Below are 18,608 nucleotides of genomic sequence, written 5' to 3'. Positions count from 1 at the left end.
CAATGAAGTTTCGTCGGCGGCTGGCAATGCGTCGTCGTCCGCGGAGAGCAAGTTTGGTAATTATTTAGCTAAATTGCGAGACAGTTGGTGGCGCACGGTAACATGTGTTCACAACCGGCGAAAAATCTCTGAATTAATGCTCCGCCATTAATTATGTTTATGAGGCCAAATTGTCTCGGGGAGGCGCGGATACATGCAAATGTAATTTGCGAATTCGGCGTGTAGGTAAAACGCGCGCTATTAGGAATGGCGCCTGCACCCTTCTCGTTTACAGCGACAAATCTCCTTTCGCGTACCATTTTCGACCTGCTACTGCAGCCCCCTGTCTTTATTAAACAATCTTCACGCTGTTCGCAATTGCCACACATGCTATACTGCAACATAGCACAGCCCCTGGTCATTGAATTAGGACCACATGCAGAACTCAATTTTCCAACTACAACACTATGTTATGAATGGCAAATTATTCTTGGTTGTACCACGTATACTATTAAATACATAGATTATATCGTATATGTATTAACGAAATTATTGTCGCACGCGTGTCACGAAGTTTCTTTCATAGAAGAATATTCCAAAAATCTCATTGTCAGCTAAGTTACCCAACTTGAATGCTGTTGAAGAAATCCAAAGTTCGTTTCAGTTACTTGCTCATCTCAGACCATCGTATTGATACTGTTGCGAATTCTCGACTAAAGAGCAACCGGTCAGGTCAAACCGATCGGTTGATATCGCGTACCTCGAATGACTTAACGCTCAAGGTGAAGGAGGTTCAATAGATCGAGTGTTAGAGTAATCTAGCACTGTATTTGCACTTGTATAAAAGTAAAGTGTGATGTTACGGACACGGCGGTAGTAAGATCTTGTTGGGAGTGAAGTATTTCACCCGCACGGTACGATGTCTGATGATGAACTGTCCTCCTACGTTGCTGATTCTCCCTACCAACCGTTGGGTTTCGTCTGTCCATCGTGCTTTTCCGGCTGGGTTCTTCCCGAGGTTTTTTACCTGACCTCGGTGTCATTAGGTTTACAGCCCGGGGAGGACATGTAATTCGGAATTTCCTAAAGATGCCATAAACGGTCACTCAAAATTCCGACAGATACGAAGAAAAAAGTTGAAGATATTTGATAAAATACAAGTGAGGTGAAAGACAGTGCACAAGGTACACGCATATATCGAAGAGATACTTAAGATGTAACGAAGGCCAGAAAAGAAAACATAAATTATGCACACGCACGTCGCGTTCTTGCAATCGACAAACTTTATCATCACAGGTCTTCTAATTTCTGAAACTTATTTAAAATAGAAAGAGATAAAAATTCTGCGCTATCCCAATTCGATAGTCAAAGACTATATTTCTCCATACTTGTTAACTGAAAAATCAATCAGCTTATTTCGATCAATTCTACCGTGAACATCGCCGTACAGCGACGGTTACGTTCGAAAGGGGTAGTACCGACTGTCGGTGGCTTTTCACAGTGCAACGTCGAATTCGACGGTTAGTCAGAACTTGCCGATTCGATTAACTCGTCCGTTTGACCGAATCGATTTTTACTTTGTTGCACACCACTCGGCAGGTTCTCCTTATCGCTGAGCCACGTTGACAGGTATGCACGCTGACGTATTCCGCGCAACGGAGCAGAATGCACCGGAGCGAGCAACGCGTTTTTACATCCCCTTAGAGCGGCCCGGCGTAAATTGAAAATCTGCTCTGGTCGGCCTGAACCTATTTCCAGAAGGGGATGTGTTTGTTTTCCCGGCGTGTGCCCCTGCCTCCGGGCAGAGGCTGCACGAGGTGGTTCTCTGCCGCTGGCACGACGTATCAGCTGTTTAATTAATTTTACGTTTCACGCAAATGGAACGGAGAAATATAATATACGCGATCCGGCGTGCCGATTTAAATAGCATCTGAAATCCCTTCGAGCGATAATGCTGCTTATCCTCGACCCTGTTCTGCTGTTTCCTTTCTCTCATTCCGCTCTTTCAACCCCTTTGCTCGCGATTTCGGTTTCTATCGGTTGTAATTGTTGCACCGCGTGTTTGAATATTTTTTCTTCGTTTGCAGACTTTTACTCTGTAACGAACGTTTCGATCGTTGGAAGACGATAGTTTTAAGGAATGCTAGGATTAATAGCCTGTTGTAACGCATGAAATATCCATTTGAGATCCAGGTTTCAGATTGTGTCAAGAATGTATATCGTTTGTTTGAAATGCGGTTAGAAATTCTTGAAGATTTTCGTTGTAAGGAAACTTATCAAATATTCATAAAATTCGAGTCATTTCCTTGCCAATTTAATTTCAGCACATGACATCGAGATATATTATTTTTACTGCGGGTACTATTAATGATTCGTTGCCGATTTTCTAATCTTTCTCGGCTATCAGTTTTAAGGAATGAACTTGCGATATTATATACAATTCGGAATAAAAATATTTTCCAACAATATGCAAATATCACGCAGCTTCTACGTAGAAGGAACTATTTTCTTGCAACTTCGTTCATTTGTCCAGGGGACTTGACAAATGCTTCAAAGATCCCCGTACGATCCTACCAATCACGTCGGCTACTAATTTTCCTTTATCTTCGTATACACGAGGACGACTGGACGAGCTCGTTGCCGATTGCATTTTTAATTACAGTCTGCCTGTTAAGCTTCCACGGGTATCGTGCACGTCGTTTCCATCGCCAAGATCGTATTGGCTGTCGCGAAAGATTTAAATCGCCCCGACGATAAATACACGAAACGAAGGAAATCGATCCGAGCCAATACAGAATAGCAGTCGTGAAAAATCGGTGGAATCCTTAGGAATCACGCGCCTACGTTCACCAAATTCAATTGCCCCTATGTCGAGTTTCCATCGGTCGATGGCACGGCTGTAAAAAATAACAACGGGATATCGAAACGCGCAAAATCCATCGATCTGTTCGACCATCGAGATTACGCGCGTGAAATATCATAAGTGAAAATTAACAGGATGACTTGCTTTTGATAGCGCGAATAGAATGAAACGATTCGTCGTCGTTTAATTTAGTTTGTCAGGGAGTCGGTGGCGGAGTGTTGGCAGTGCGCGGAACATTATTCGACGAACGGACAGGTTCGGGCCGTTTGCCGCGTTACGAATCCGACCGCGTGAAAAGTATAAATTTTGAACGGTGTGTAGAAACGCGAAGACACGGGAATTGTATGGCCGTGATAACGAAACTATTTGCAGCAGGGCAGAATGAAATTACGTCGCGATATGGCTTGAACAACGTTGAAACGTGCTTGCAACTGTGCCGGTCGAAAAGTTATTGATATTCGAACCCGTGGACGGCGAGTCGAAATAAAATATCGCCCGAATTAAACGTGCACGCTGAACCGAGGGAACGAAAACTAAGCGGAGACGGCTGAGCCGTGGATTTCTGAATTTTCGAACGTCGCTTGCCTCGCCGAAAAAAGAGAATATCGTCCGATTCGTGGCAGCCACTAATCCACGATTCGACGCGTTTATCGGTCGCAGTATCGTGGTCGATCGTCGCGGCTGCCACCACACGAACGGCATACGTTGACGCGACATCGAAATCACAGGGCCGTGTGGCTTTTGTAAAGTATGGATTTGAACTAGTCGCGGTAGCGGGTGCCGCGATACGGCTACCTATCGGTCGTGTTCCGTAGAATGCCGCGGGCCACGCTCGATATTGGCTTTATTAGTTCGTGGTAATAAATCAGAAGGCAGATCAATTTTGCGCCGTTCCCTGATTTCCGTCCCGCTGGAAAATCAGATATAAATTTGCGACTACGATCGTGCTATCGTGCTACCGTGTCCGGCCGACAGTCAGTTCTCGTTCGCGGCCGCGGAGATGCGCTAGATATCGCGATGATGTCATTCGATGCTCTTAATTTCAACCAATCGGTCCAGCCGCGTCCCCTTTTCCATCCTTTCGTCGATCGATCCTCGATACCTCGCGATTTGTCCTCGTTGTCGGAATAGAAGTATTGGTAAGCGTCCTGTTCGATCTAATCGTCGAATTTTCAACTGTTTATAATCTGCATGCGAGGAAATGCACCGTATACGAAGTTAAGCAATGAGATAATTTAACGAAAACGATTGATTGAAAAATATTTGTAGAATACGATAATGGTAAAAATATTTTGCGGATATTAGATCGATGAGTAATTATGAAATTTCTAAATTTAAGTAGTCTTTGTAGGTAGACGAGTAATAGTCAAAAGTCCCACTCTAATTACAATTATTCGAGCGAACGTTCGACGACAGATTCCTTCCTAATAAATACTAGGTTATGGTTATTTGTACGGTAATTACCTAACGTAAGGTGGAGAAGTAAGTATACATGGAGAGTATTGAACGTTTTTTAACGAAGCAGGAGGACACGTCCGCTACAGAAATTAGCGTTACCGCGTGCACTGTTGACTAACGATAGAGGGGCCCGAGTTCACGAGGGTGACCAGGCGGATGGTTTCCATATACATACATATATATCGACAGGCGCACATCGATTATATGCTCGATTAATTCGCGACCGTACCGACCCTTGATACGCTCGTTCGCTTACTCGCCCATTCGTTCGCGCGGTCACGACGATCGATTTCACATAGGAGCGTTTTGCGCTCCGTGCAACTTGCAATTTTTTCATTTCCGGACCGTGACCAACCTATCTACCCTTCGACCTACGAACTACGCTAGGACCCGAAATTTCGCTATATTTGTTTTCTCTTATTATTTCCATCTTAAAAGTGCAAAACGAGCAAGACGTCCCGTTGGTTCAAAGTGTCGATATAAAATCGAATCGATAACACGGGAAAACCGGCTTGACCGCAAAACAATTCGAACGATCCTAAATGGAATTTTCTCCCTTTTATCATGATCGCATTGATACAGCCACCGAGCGGCGGATAGACGAGGCAATTTCGAATTCTAGTGGACCGGCCTAGTGAAACGAGAGAAACGCGGATCCCCTGCGAGAGGGGATAACGAGGGTTGGTTTCTATTCACACCGTGCACGATCGATGAGAAATCTCGATCGAAGTTGCGTGCAGTTATTCCGATCGTTCGCTGAGAAATTTCGTTATCATACACACGATATTCGAATGTATGCTCGCAATTCTGAAAGCACCGGAGAGTATCGGCCGTTACGAAGGGATGGATTTGGATTTGAAGGGTGGCAGAACGCGGAGGCAGGGGCAGCTCGGAGGATTAGAGGTTGGTCGAGCAATTAGCGAGCCGTCAGTGGCACAGTGGCTGACAGGGGCTATACAACCTACTGCCGTTGCCTCTACCTCCGCCGTTTCTGGCTTCAGCATCGTTTCCACCTACAATCTCATCGGCATATGCCTTATTCGACTATCGAAGTAGCGGCTCGTGTTACCCCTAATTAGAATATCCAACGGTACTATTACCACTCGTTACTATCGACGTTTCAAGAAGCGTTTTACAATCCTTGTGCCTGGCAACGCGTATCCGTTTCACCAACGAATTTCTAGTAAGAGCGTTAGATTTCCTTTTTTATCACGGACGTTCTTTATTTTTGATGCGATATGTTCGTAAGGGTTACTCCTTTTTAAATACAGAAATCCGTGTTCTCCCCTTTGATTCGAACCATCTTTCTCTGTTTTTAATTCTTTGCAAATCCTCCGCGATAGGGGGATTGCGGCAAAGGGGAACGACCGCGCAAAGAAGTATCGCGCGCACGGACGCTGTTAACCCCCCTGGGTTAGCGAATGCAATTATAATTTTAATTTCGATGGTATTTAATAAAGGGGCGCATTGCGTAGCCTGCACCGGCAGTCGTCCAACCCTCGAGCCTGCCATACAGACCTGTATGCGCTAATTAGCAGTTACGGTCCGCAGACCGCACGAATGCATTCTGCTGCTTGCTCGCATGCTGCCACGTTGCACTTTCGTCCCGAACTCGTTCACCCCTTCGAATCGACTGGTCCACCTGATTCGACGATCGTCGAACGGGATCAACCGCCGTTCTACCCCTTTCTGATCAATCGACTCGGCGGTCTCCGATTAAAATTGTAAAGCTATTAAATCGTTGGAAATAAAACGGGTAACGAAGTTACGATAGAAAGCTGTTCTGGCAGAGAATTAGATTCGAGTGGACTCGATCGAAGAATGAGTTCAGCGAACCGGACGAGCCGTTGGTAATCGTCAAAGAATCGGTCGGCAACGAGCGAGAATAATTAGATCATCGTGTTACGCGCGTTCTTGTATCGAACAGGAATGAATTCTTTTTCTCCTGTCCGCATCCACCCTTGGTCGTGAACTCACGACGCCGCGATTCGCGTTCCGGTTAATTTGCGTTCGAGTCAGGTAGACACTCGCGGCGATTCAATTATACCGACAACGAAGTTTGTTCGCATCAAATGCCGAAAGGCTGAAAATCAATCCAGAGTGCGATCGGTTTAATGGGGGCACGCACCACGTGCCGCGGCCATTACGTGCCCCGCGTCCCACTTCACCCTTCACGGCCTATCTCGACCTCGAACCAAGCCACCCCACTCTCACGCACCGCAGCAGCCGTTACCTCGCGATACTTACGTGTACAAAGCCTGGCAAAAACCCTGTTTGACAATCGCCACTGGGAAACGATCGTTCGATCTTAGATACTCTTATTTGACGATCGATCGATTTCTTTTGCGTTTACCCCTTTTATTTAGAAACTGTTTCGTTGTACAGAAGTCTCGGTTGGCGTTGCATCTGATCGTTCGATGACCACATTTTCTCTGATACCTACACGATATCGACGTTAAAAGTCTTCCTCGTTTCTCGCTTTTAAAATCTTCTTCGCCACGACCGTGACGAAACATAATAATCAAGCCAAACAAATAACCAAAGGGAAACACCGATACGTGCTCGTTGCGCGGCAGCAAACTATTTCCAGGGGCGCCGTAACCCGTTCACTTATCGCGGTCCACGAGATCGCGGATATTTGGTCGATCGAGGCAACACAGGATCCAAGATCCATCAATCGGCCCGCAATCGAAGCCCCTTACCCCTGTTCGAAACGTTTAATAACCCCCAGCTGGCCGATCAGGCCGACGCACGCGGCAACGTGCGTGGATGTGCTTGGGGGAAAGGTTTGAACGCGCGCGGCGTTCACGTCGACGATGGGACAGAGAAAGAGGAGATCGAGAGGAACAAAGAGGGTGAATCGCGAGAGGGTGAACAGTAGGATAGCCAGTGGACGGAGAGGGAAGGAGAGGTTCCGTGTGGGATGAGTTTGAAGGTAGAGAGGGTTCGTGGGGGGGTAGGGGCCAGTTGCATATGAGCGATTGCCACACACGGCGTGTAACGCCGGCCGTGGCGGCGGCATTTACGTTAATTAAATTTCCCCAGGCCGTAGGACCGATCCTCTAGCCTTCCTCACTTTCACCCCTCCATACCGGTCGGCCTGGCATCAATCATTGCACGCTCAGCCTCACTAGCCGGACTACGCTATGCTGGACGATCGAGTCGCCGGAGACTGTTTAAAATTGCTAACCCTCGTCCCTTTCTCTTTGCCTGCCCTTCTCACTCTCTGTGTCCGCACCGCCGTAACCCACCCCTCTATATCCAACAGCAGAGCGTCGGCTGATCCGTCAACGGTGCCTTCCCGCGACCTTCCGCTCGCAGCTCGTCGCACGCGTCTCTCTTCACTGGAACCTATGATTTCCCGTTAACCACTTTGACGGCTTTCAATTAGAGGCTCGCTTCACCAACCTCGGCTCTTAATACCGTACCTGCGAGTTCTGACTTCGATGAAAAAGTTCCGAGTCCCTTTGAACCGTAGACGAGTCTTGATTGGCTTCTCACCGATGGAAAGGACCTCGATGGTGAAATTTTGATGGTAAGTTAATTTTGCATAAGATATAATAGGACCGATGTGTTCTAGTCTGGGGTTAGTAACCGAAACGAAGGAAAAGAAGCAGAGAGGAAATGGAATAATTTCGTCCTTCTTTAACGGTATTCAAGGGTGAAATGGACGAGAAAGTTACTCAAGCCTTTGATTATATTTTGCACGGTCTCTCTCTTCAAAGCTAGCTTCGCCGCGTTTCGCGAAATCCGATAAATTTCAGCTCGCAGAGGCTTCGTGTCTTGAAAACTCTCCGGCTACTTCTTCGTCGTCCGCCCTTCCGTCGGCCGTTCCAATCTCGTAATCGACTTTGCCAGGCAATTCTATAATCCCTTAAACCTAATTAGGGGCGAGTGAGCCACGGTTGAGTCGGAACTCGAGTTAACTTCGCTACAAACAAGAACAATATCTTCCTTCGTTGGAACTTCGTTACGGAGGGATGGGTAAGGACGTGGCAGGGTAGATCATGCCAAGCGATCGCGGTGGATCGTCCTCGGCCGAAGAAAATAAGGTCGTCCCAAAGAATCGCCAGCGGCTGGCCAATGTAATCGCTTGTAAAAATGTAATAAAGGATCAAAGTCTGCCGTTGAAGCGGCTGTTACGTGCCCGGGACCATCGTCTATCGGAGAAAACCGCTTTCTTTTTGAATCCGCTGTGTGTTTTAGCTTTCTCTGAGCTTACAAAGAAATGGTAAATCCATTGGTTAGCTTCACTACCGTTTGATAGTTTAGAATCATTTAATTGATAAGGAGAAAATAATCATTAATTAATACGAATTTTGGTCGTTAGATAGAAACGTATTAATGCATGCTGAGATATTTCCACGATTTGTTTCTCCACACGGTAATTGTTAATTCCCTGTCTTCGTATTCGATTTTGTGCAGCAAAAAATGACAAGTCCTTTAACCTACTGAAAGGTTATTTTTAAAACCTACTAAAGATAAGAAATACCAAACTATTATTTTTCTATATTTCTATTTTGAAACGATCCGAAACTTTCGAGCAGCAGTCTCCACAGACTTCCAAGGGTACCTTGAAATTTTTAATAAATTCACTATCTATCGCTTATCGCGTGACACATCTTTTTCTAATTGCCTGTTCGATTCGCTACAATGTACGACTCGTATTATATGAAGCGTGAATCTCGGGAAGGCATTCGGACACGTGACATTCGTCCACGATAAAGGTCCAAACATTCCAACGTATCTTTCATATTCGTATGTTTGAAAGACTGGAAGCTGGTAGAGCCCCTTTGCTACAAGAATATTCGACCTCGAGACAGACGAAGGAGGAGGAAGATATCACCGCTTGATGCAGTCCGACCAGACTCTCGAACGCACCCTCCAGCAGGGGCAGGCTGTCTTCGAAAGGGCACTCCTCGGTCCGGAGTATTTCATATCTGACTATCAAAGGTGGAGCTTTGTGCAGTTTATATTAAATCACGGCACGGTTACGGGATGTCAATAGACGTGTCTTTCTTCTTTGCTCGTGGTACATGTTTTTCTCGACATCGGCTAAAAGGGAAATTCTATGAAATCGTTCGGCCAAGTTGAGAAAATCTCTCAACCTGTTATAACTTTCGAGGAAATATTTTCGACGTGATCCGAGGATAATGTTAAAATCGATACGCAATTTGGAAAGAATATATGGTTAATTAAATCATCGAGGTGACGGACTGCAGCAGCGATTCTATATTCAGCGGAACGTAAATTATTCTGTTTCTATCAAGTCGGTACTAAATTGAGTATGAAAAATAACTCGTCGACGGAGACTATTTTCGTATTTGCTGAATCGGTCTATCGAATCTTTCAGAAATATCGAAAACATTATTCGGTAGCTTAATAGGCGTCGAGTTCGGTTAAAAATATCCTTGCGACCCTCGGCGGAGGACGGAATTGTCCCCGTAGCGTGCGACACGTGCGAAATCACCGAACGACCCACAGCCGCAAACGCGTTCAAGTACGCATGAACTTAAATCGAAGCGAACGAAGTCGCTCGGAATTAATGAATGAAATCAAATCAGTCCCGTTTGTTGATTCGCTACCAGTCGACGGAGGTAGATCGAGTGCACGGAAGAGCGGGCTGAAAACAAGAGGGGTCCGTTGTAGATTCCAATCGATATGATGCACACGCCTGGATACCGACAGCGTTATTACGTCGAGTGCTATTAAGACTTCCAATTAGTTCGATATACCAATACGCGGCTATGCACGTTTCAGTCAGGAAAATCAGCGGAAAATCGGCCGGTTGTTTGTAATATTCCCGGGACGCGAGGCACGAGCACCAGCTGGGAACAACGTGTTTTTATTTTCCACGAATCGAGCTCCGTTCGTGTTTTCCAATTTTGCCCCTGTATGTTTCTCTATGGTAACAAAAAAATGTATAAATTGGAGAGAATCTAGGAAACTTGTAGAGTCGAAATATGTATTTTTTATTTTTTGTAGTTCCGTTTGTTCGTTGAACGCACACCCTGACGATGGTAGATCGTAGAAAAAGGGGGATAGTCTGATTGAAACGAAAGAAAGGAATTCGACGAAACGCATCGATAATGCCTTTTGCTCCCGCAAGAATCTATCCCGAGCTTATCTCATTTATTACTCCCCCTGCCTCCCGCTGTTTTGCTCTCGTTCGACGGTTATTTTACAACCCTAGATAGGGGACGAGTAACGTCTTTGTTTTCACCGCAACATCCTCCGGCCAGCGACCCTCAGTCTCTCGACAACCGTTCTTCCAACCCGGCTGAGGGAACTTGCGAGATAAGGAACATCGTACCTTTCGATTTTCCGTATCGCCACCTTCTCCGTTCCTCTCTGTGGATTTGCGCCGAACCAAATTGCGCTATTGTTTCCTAACTTCTCTTGTCGTTAGATTTGTAGAGAAAGAAAAATAAAAGGAACATTGCTTCGAAGATGGATTCTAACACGGCTGCTGTTAATTCCGTTAATTTTTCGACAGCAGATTTTCGATAAATATTTTTCCATACGAATGAACGAAGAACAGATTGTTGGTTTTGAGAATACAAGAAATAGTTTCGCGAAGGAACATCGACATTTAAATACTTATCAAGAGACACGCGTTATGGTGTTTGGCTGAAAATCACGAAAGACTCGCCATTCTTTCGCATAGTAGATGTTCTTTAACAAATAATTTAAATTCGTTGAATAATCGCAATTTCCTACGATGTAAGTATTTTAAGAGAAGCTACGTTTCGTTTGACATTTTAAAAATAACGCTCGGAGGAAATTGAAATAAACCCAGAGCAAAGTGGAGCACAGAGAAGACGCGAAATAAATGACAAAGCTGGGTAGGTGGAGCAAGAGAGACGGCAGAACTTAAGGTCGTTTTGTTCGAGGAAGGAGATTGGCTTGGAAGAGAGAATACCTAGTTGTTAGCAAGCACGAAGCAGTCCGGGGTTGCTAGATAAGGCGTGGGCATAAACGTCCGCAGATAAGGGTAGTTTGCACCCCCGTTGTGGACAGTTAGCCTTAAATGAGCCGATGGAGGGGGCGAGACGTGTAAAGGCTTTTGTTGCGTGGATCCCATCTTCTCGCTTTTGAAATCAGTTTCACTGATGCCAGTTCGCCGCGATAACAAATCGACTATCCATCGTGACGAAGAGAATCTTTCGTCGTTTTAAACTTGTCGCGGCAGAAATCGATTTTCGATTTTTATTCCAAATTTGAAAAATCATCTTCTACTTTTCCCACTCGTATTCTTATCACAATGTCGCGACAACACAGACAAATAGCAACGAGAAAGACGCAGCAAAGTGGTGTGATTAAAAGGAGGATCTTCGTTCGAAACGTACCGCAGACGCAAAAACGAGAAGAAAAATATCCGCGGCGAAGCTGAGCGTTCGGGTGATTTTTCACGTACGTCGTCCGTACAAAAATCCTGTCTCGCCGTTCTAAATTCCGCTTATCTAATGGGGTTTCGACAGTAATGTGCCGGTGTATTATGTAGAACCATCCTGCCAGGACCATCCCTTTTACGTGGAAGGCCACGAGCAGCGGTGCCGTTTAGCGTCAGATAGCGGAAACGTATGAGGGACGGGGTGAAGTCACCCTTATCTTAAGGGTAGCTACTCAATAGCTACTCGCACCGAAATTTCTACCGTTCTCTCTTTCTCGTTCTATGGCCCGTTCACCGTTCTAGCTCCACTGTGCTTTCTGGTTTTTTCTCTTTCTTCCATTTCACTCTTCTCCGTATTCGCTTTTCTTTCTTTCTTTCTTTTCACTTCGTGAATAATTCAACGATTTTGACGTTGTACTTTTGACGTTGAAAATTCGCAATTGAAATTTCGAATACGAGCGCGATCGAAAGGGGTAACACAAAGGGGCAAAGTACGGAGGAATGCCTCTCATTCGTACCTGCGGGCACACGCGCATAATTTAACGTACAAGACACCGGGACCACGAGCTGGGCTTTAGCTCTACCGCTTTAGGGTTACTTATACTTCAGAACGGCTATGTGTGTAATGTGCTGGAGTGCCTCGGGGGTAGGTGCTTGCGGTAAATCTAATAACGTTGTAATGCTGTTACCCCCCTCAAAGTTGGCCCGTAAGTTTCTACCGGGCCTGTTGGCTCCGACTGCCGTGCCGAGAATTCCTAACGCGTGCGTTGTTTCGGCTGCATACGCGACACGTACGTACGCTACCGTTCGAAAAACAAGCCTCGTCACGAGTCGTATTCGGGGAAAATAAGCAAACTCTTCGTAATACTAAGTTAGAAAAAAAGTAGAGGAATTAAGCAAATCTTCGAAGTTAGCATTGATAATTTCTTCCGTAGGCGAAGCGACGAGATATCGCGAAAGAAGAATTTTCCAAGAGTTTAATAGCCGAGCCGATTTACATCTTTGTTACGCAAGGTTGTACGCTTTGTTGCGCAAGAGAGTTGAATAACATCGTTTCCAAAATCAAACACATGCGTCGGCGTTGTGAATTTCATTAAAAGCAGAATTATCGCATTGACATGTCGATTGACATAGTGGCCGGGCAACAGGTAGCTGATACGAGAATTGCAGACTTTTCCAGAGGGACGTGGTCGAAATCGAAAGAGAGCCACGCGCGGTTGACGCGTTCTTCCGCAAATTTCGTGCGACTCACCCCTCGTTCTCGTGACCCGCCCTCAGTTTCCGCGACGGTTTGTTAGAACTGCGCGTAGATATATGTCACGAGCCAAGGTAAGCCTTGCAGTCACCCGAGGGTGTTCTGCAAACTATGCTTGCGAAAAGTTCAACACAACTTCATAACATCGGTGTTCCATAGGAGAATTAGAGGGGTGAGAAGGGACTCGAAGTGGATGGTCGGAAGAGACGCGACCCGTCTCGGGGGTTTCAGGGGGTAAATTTGTTCTAGCGTGAGCTTACATGGGTTACGTTAAGTACATAGGTGTTTGGGGGTAGTTAGCTGTATTCACCCGCGCAAAATACGCGGTCGATGTGTAACTTGAAACGTCCCGTACACGTGAACAACAATCCTCCTGTGAATTCGGTAAGTTTCCAAGCGGCATCCGACTAACAGCGATCGGTAGCATTAACGCCACAGGCTTCCAAACTATTCCCTCGCTTTAACTTTCTTACGATAAGTGTTGGTTATTTGACGAAATTTGGTTATTTTGGTTTTAACGTTATCGTGGAAAACAAAACTCGCCAAAAGGGTTAAGCGAACATTTTAGCTATCACGAAGGTTCGATAAAATCGTTAAAAACGTGTTTTGATCGTTTCGACTATCGTTGGAACTCTAAAGCGAAACTCTATACCGTGTTACTGCAGAAAATTTCTCAGCCGTTTAAAATCGCAATACAGAACGAGCGTTGACCCGAATCCAATTCTTCTTCCGTAGCCTCCCTATCCCACCCTCTCTGCGTCCGTCTCTTTCGCTCAATTTTTTTCTCTCTGTCCCTCTTCTCATGGTCGAACGACTGTTTCTCACAGTACCGACTCGTGGAGATAAAAATCAGTAATTAGCCGGGACCATTATGGCGGCCGTTTGAAAAATTAGCGGGTCGTGGGGTAACCGCCCCTCTGGGCATAATCCCGCATCGGGAACGGCGCATACCAACCTGCATCCAGCCTGTCTCTGATTTATACGGGTTTGCTATTAATTACACCTACCCACTAGCTCGTTCTCCACCAACGCCCGTAACTCCTGTACGCGATTCTCTCGATCTTCTTCCATCTCGGAGTAACTACTTTCAATTTTTTTTCTCCCCTTTATGAAAATATAGTATTTTTGAAGTTTGATGTTCGTCATCCGTGAGACTTTTACTTGCACGATTTCCTGCGACTCGCCGATTCGATATTCGGTTTACATCTTTCGATGTCCATGGGTCGCTGTTTGATTTCGCACGGGCAGAGGCGCGTGTATATTTTTTTTCGGTTGTTTGCATCCGAAAGAATTCGAGTCAAGCGCGACGAGCCGAAAATTCCGGCCGGGTCTCGCATCGGTTGTTGTTTCAACTGACGCTGCCCGGTCTCGACGGGCTGCGGCGCAATTAAATTAAATGCTTCGGATTAATTGTTCGAAAGCAGTTAAATTAGTTGCGTTTGTTTTGCCCGATTTTTGCGCAATCTCGCTGCGGAATGCGCGAGGTGTACGCACACACCGTGCCGCGTGAGGGGGTGGCCGGCGCAGGGAACAGGAGGGTGGAAATTTCGTTCGCGGCCGCCTATTACCCATCGCGCGTCCTCGAATCCCGCCGGGTTAACGCAGCCAAAGCGTCGAAATACGCGCGTGTTCTCGCGAAAAGGACACTTATAAAATTCATTTGCGTGGGCCTGCGTTTGTATGCTAAATGGAATTCGCGTTTTTCCATTCCATCGAATGTAGAGCTGGCGACCACGCCTCCTCTCTGAGAGGAATAACGCGTTTAAAGGTGAAGAAGTGGTGACACCGCGTTTTCGTTTATTTTTCGAATGAATTCCAACCACAGAAATAATAACTCGAGAAAGAGAGAGAAGGACAAAGACAGAAAAAGAGAGAGAAAGAGAAACGATTTGTCGAAGTGCAGAATCTGCAATTTAATTTTAACTGTCCTCGTTATCGTACTTCAACGATAAGTGAAATATATCCTATACGGAACCAAATATCACGAAAACTTAGAAATTATCGTTTAAGAAAATTCTTTTATTTCTCAGTTTCCATTATTCCTTTTCTATATACGTTAACACGAAATAGAACATATTCTAAGTAATCTCGTAGAAAGAGTGCCTGTTTTGAACATCCCATAAGAAATCTTCCTATCTCCTAATACAGTCGGTAGTATTCCTTAAAAAATTACTATCAAGGACGCTTGTTCGCAGGAAGCATCCCTTGAAAAATCTCATTTTTCAAACATTGATTAGTATCATTCCTTCGCCACGTACGTCAACTCTAAACAAAATGCATCCTATGTAGAATCTGATATGCAGAACGTTTGTTGAAAAAGTATAATCTAAAATCTCGAGCATCCCAACCACGGATCAGCGTGATTCCTCTTCTCTATACACGCCAAGTCACGTTTACGTTAAAACACCCTGACGCAGATTGGCGGACGACGAACGGGCCAATCCTGGAGGCAGGAGCATGCTTACCAAGAGACTGCATCTTGAAGTGCATCGTCAGCGGCGACGCGGACTCTTGAGTCGCATTGCTCGGATGCTGGCGATGCGTACGAGCGTCTGGCAAGCTTGCAAGTAAACGTACGCTAGACATGGTTAGACTGGCATCCGGCCGCAAGCTCTCAACCTCATTGCGACCATATACCACCCTGATTCCGGTTAGCTTTCGTGCTTCTCCCGTTGTTCAACCCCCCCATTGACCCCCAGCAACAGCCTCACCGACCGATACCGGTCCGCCAGATATCGCATCGTCGTGACATTCAAGACATAACGGGCCGAGGAGAGATATGCATCATTAGGATTGCCGGACAGCCGACACACACGCGGCCACTCGGCGCCGCGTTCCTGTTATCCTTCGATTCTCGATCGGTCGAGATCGCTGGAATGCCGAGGGGTGCTCGCTTCCTAAGATGGCCTGCATAGCCGTGACTCGAGGCCGCGTACGCGTGCTTTCGCGTCTGTCTATACAGGCGATTCCGTTCTACCACTTACGTACTCGTCATTCACCTGATCTAAATCGTCGCCGTACACGACACGTTTGTCCAATTTTTGTTTAATTTTTTAAAATGAGAATACAGTAAAATCTGCGTATTCGCGGGGAATAAGTTCCAAACTCTTCCACGAATAGTAGAGGACGCTACACGTATACTGTGCATACTTATTATCATAAGCATATTACAACTTGGTAGTGTGTTATTACTTACTTAATTTAATATGATGTAACGGTAAAAGTATAGTAATGAACGTTATATGGTAATATCTATGGGATAAGGTAAAATAAAATGAATACCGTACGGGATGCAACGTTATTCGTACCTTCGTGTATGCACATTTCGTTCCGTATTTATTTTTTCCAACTGCGGTTACCCACGGATATTTGAAACAACCAATACCGAGAATTCAGGTACGGAGATCTTACTGTATAACATCGTGGTGAACAACGAAAATTGTTTTTTCTTTGGAAGGTTGAAGCGTATAAACGGACCAGACAGTATTGCAACCCCTTTGGTCGTCCTAAAGCCCTCTCGCCATGGCATTTTCCAAAGAAGCACGCCTCGTACTCCGTCCACCCCAAACATTGTCTGCGATGCGCTCGTTCGCGCATTCCTAACGCGAAATTGCATGCCTTCGTATATGCGTGCATACGGGCTGGAAACAAACGAATAGGATTGTTCGGGCACCATACAGCCTCCGCTGGCACGGGACAGGGGGATGTAGGTGAGCAAAAGGGTTGGTAGGGTTAAGCGGGGACGAAACGCGAGACACGGGACAGAGTGAAAGAAAGAGAGAAAGACAGATGGTGATAGGACGTACATGGGGGTGTGGGCGACGCGGGGGTAGATACGGTGGTGGTGCCGATGGTGGTGCCAGTGGCGGTGCCAGTGACGCGGTCGAACGACCAGGGGTTTGGAAAGCGTAATCGTTCTAACCCCGCGCCTCGACGAACTACCCCTACGCTTCGTACCTGCCTTCCCCGCGCCATCACACCCCCCGCCGTGGCCGGTCGTGCGCTCGCTATTTATTGCCCACACTCGGCCGGTTCACAACATAAATATGTTACACCTATGGCCACACCTACTGCCCACGGCTCGCGAATTCCTCCGCCAGCATCCGGTCGTACCGCGAAAAGAATTACGCGGATAAACGCGATAAATGCGGTTCCGTCGTTTTACGCGCGACGTCTGTTCCTCGTGGCTACTGCCTTTTTTTTCGTTTAGTCGTTTGCTTTTACGCGTTTCGAGATTTCACGACGATGTTCTTTTTGAATTATATACCTTTCGTAATGGAAAGAACGAAACAAAATTTTCTGTCCACTCCACAAGATAGGAAATTGAGATTTTTAGTATTAAAATGGAATATTCATTAAAATTAACGATATCGAATAATTCTAAATATGATATCACCGCGTACCAGTAGTATTTATTTTACAAAACGGAAGCAGTCGACAACCTCTTACCCAAGAGGTACGATCTATTGCTATAAGAATCGAGGGTGACGTAAGAGCGAACCTGTTAAGGGCTCGACGCAGGGGTAGCACGAAGGGTCGAGTTTTGGAAGATAAAAGAAGGACCAACTGTTGAATATCGGCCAGGCTTGTCACAATCAATTTTCACGTTCGATGCCACCTTCGATTCTCATCCAAACGAACTCCAATCGTATTGTAGAAATAAAGAAACTCTTACTTACGTTATTCGTGGTTTTCACAAAGTTTCCAACTGCCTCCGCCCGATTACGTTTGGGCCCCGTTCTGTCAGCCTGTTCAGGACCGTGAAGTCTCGGTGTCTTCCTCTATGTGGTCGGCTAGACGATTTTTCTCTTCAGCATAGAAAACGAAACAGTGCAATGACGAACTAATGTGTACAACGATCAACGACGCAAGTAAAGGGAACAGGGTGTGTCTGGATGAGAGAAGAACAGAAAAATCAACAGAGATACCGGTACACGACGTTCGTCCCTCAAAAGACGCGTCGATTGGAGGGCTCGACTCACGGCCACGACGCGCAAAAGCTCGACAGCTCCGCGGACGCACGTGCAACTCGGCCGCGTGGCACGTGGTGTTTGTCGGAGTGGCTCGGCTCGAAAGCCGTTCAGCAGAGCTTGCAAGCTCTCGAGCTTTCATTGGCCGATGGGTGGAAACTGCGCATGATTGCGGGTGTGGCCAGAACTTAAGGGGCGGAATAAGCTCGGGGTGACGATAGGACATCCCGAAAGGGGCACGTCTTCGTGGGTGTCCACATTCCTAGGCTATCCCACCCCTAACGTGCTTTTTCCTTAAGCTTCTAACGAGCGTGAGAACCGCTCTCTCCCGTTCGAGCTTCGAGAACTTGCGAACTGACTTCTTCGATCCAGAGACTGCCAGCCAGGGTGGGGCAAGGGGTATAGAGGCAAGCGCGGTAATTAAGGGAAACTAACGACGCCGAAGACTCTGGAGGACACGGGCCGATAGTTAATGCGACCCGTCACCGTATTATTCATCGAACTTTTTGCCACGTAGTATCCTCTGAACTTTTGGATGGTGTTGCAGGGAATCGTGGACGGCGAAGGGATCTTATTGTCTGCTCGAACGGTCTTGAATTTTAACGACGGCGAAGATTAGGCGAAATTAATTCGAATAGAGCACGTATCAACGAGAAACAGCTTCGCTACTTTTCTGAAAGTGTTTTCTTT

General features: G+C 46.2%; 1 protein-coding gene across 1 annotated transcript in view; it reads right to left on the bottom strand.

The window, feature by feature from the left end:
- LOC132907849 (LIM domain only protein 3-like) overlaps positions 1-17,996 on the bottom strand; it is a 70,572-nt gene extending 52,576 nt beyond the window's left edge. The window contains exon 1 of the mRNA XM_060961287.1: positions 17,628-17,996. The gene's annotated coding sequence lies outside the window, so the exon portion shown is untranslated. The remainder of the gene's footprint in view (positions 1-17,627) is intronic.
- Positions 17,997-18,608: the final 612 nt, after the last annotated feature.

The sequence above is a fragment of the Bombus pascuorum genome, chromosome 6 (genome assembly GCF_905332965.1).
Source record: "Bombus pascuorum chromosome 6, iyBomPasc1.1, whole genome shotgun sequence".
NCBI classification, from domain to species: domain Eukaryota; kingdom Metazoa; phylum Arthropoda; class Insecta; order Hymenoptera; family Apidae; genus Bombus; species Bombus pascuorum.
This window is presented reverse-complemented; position numbering and strand designations above follow the sequence as displayed.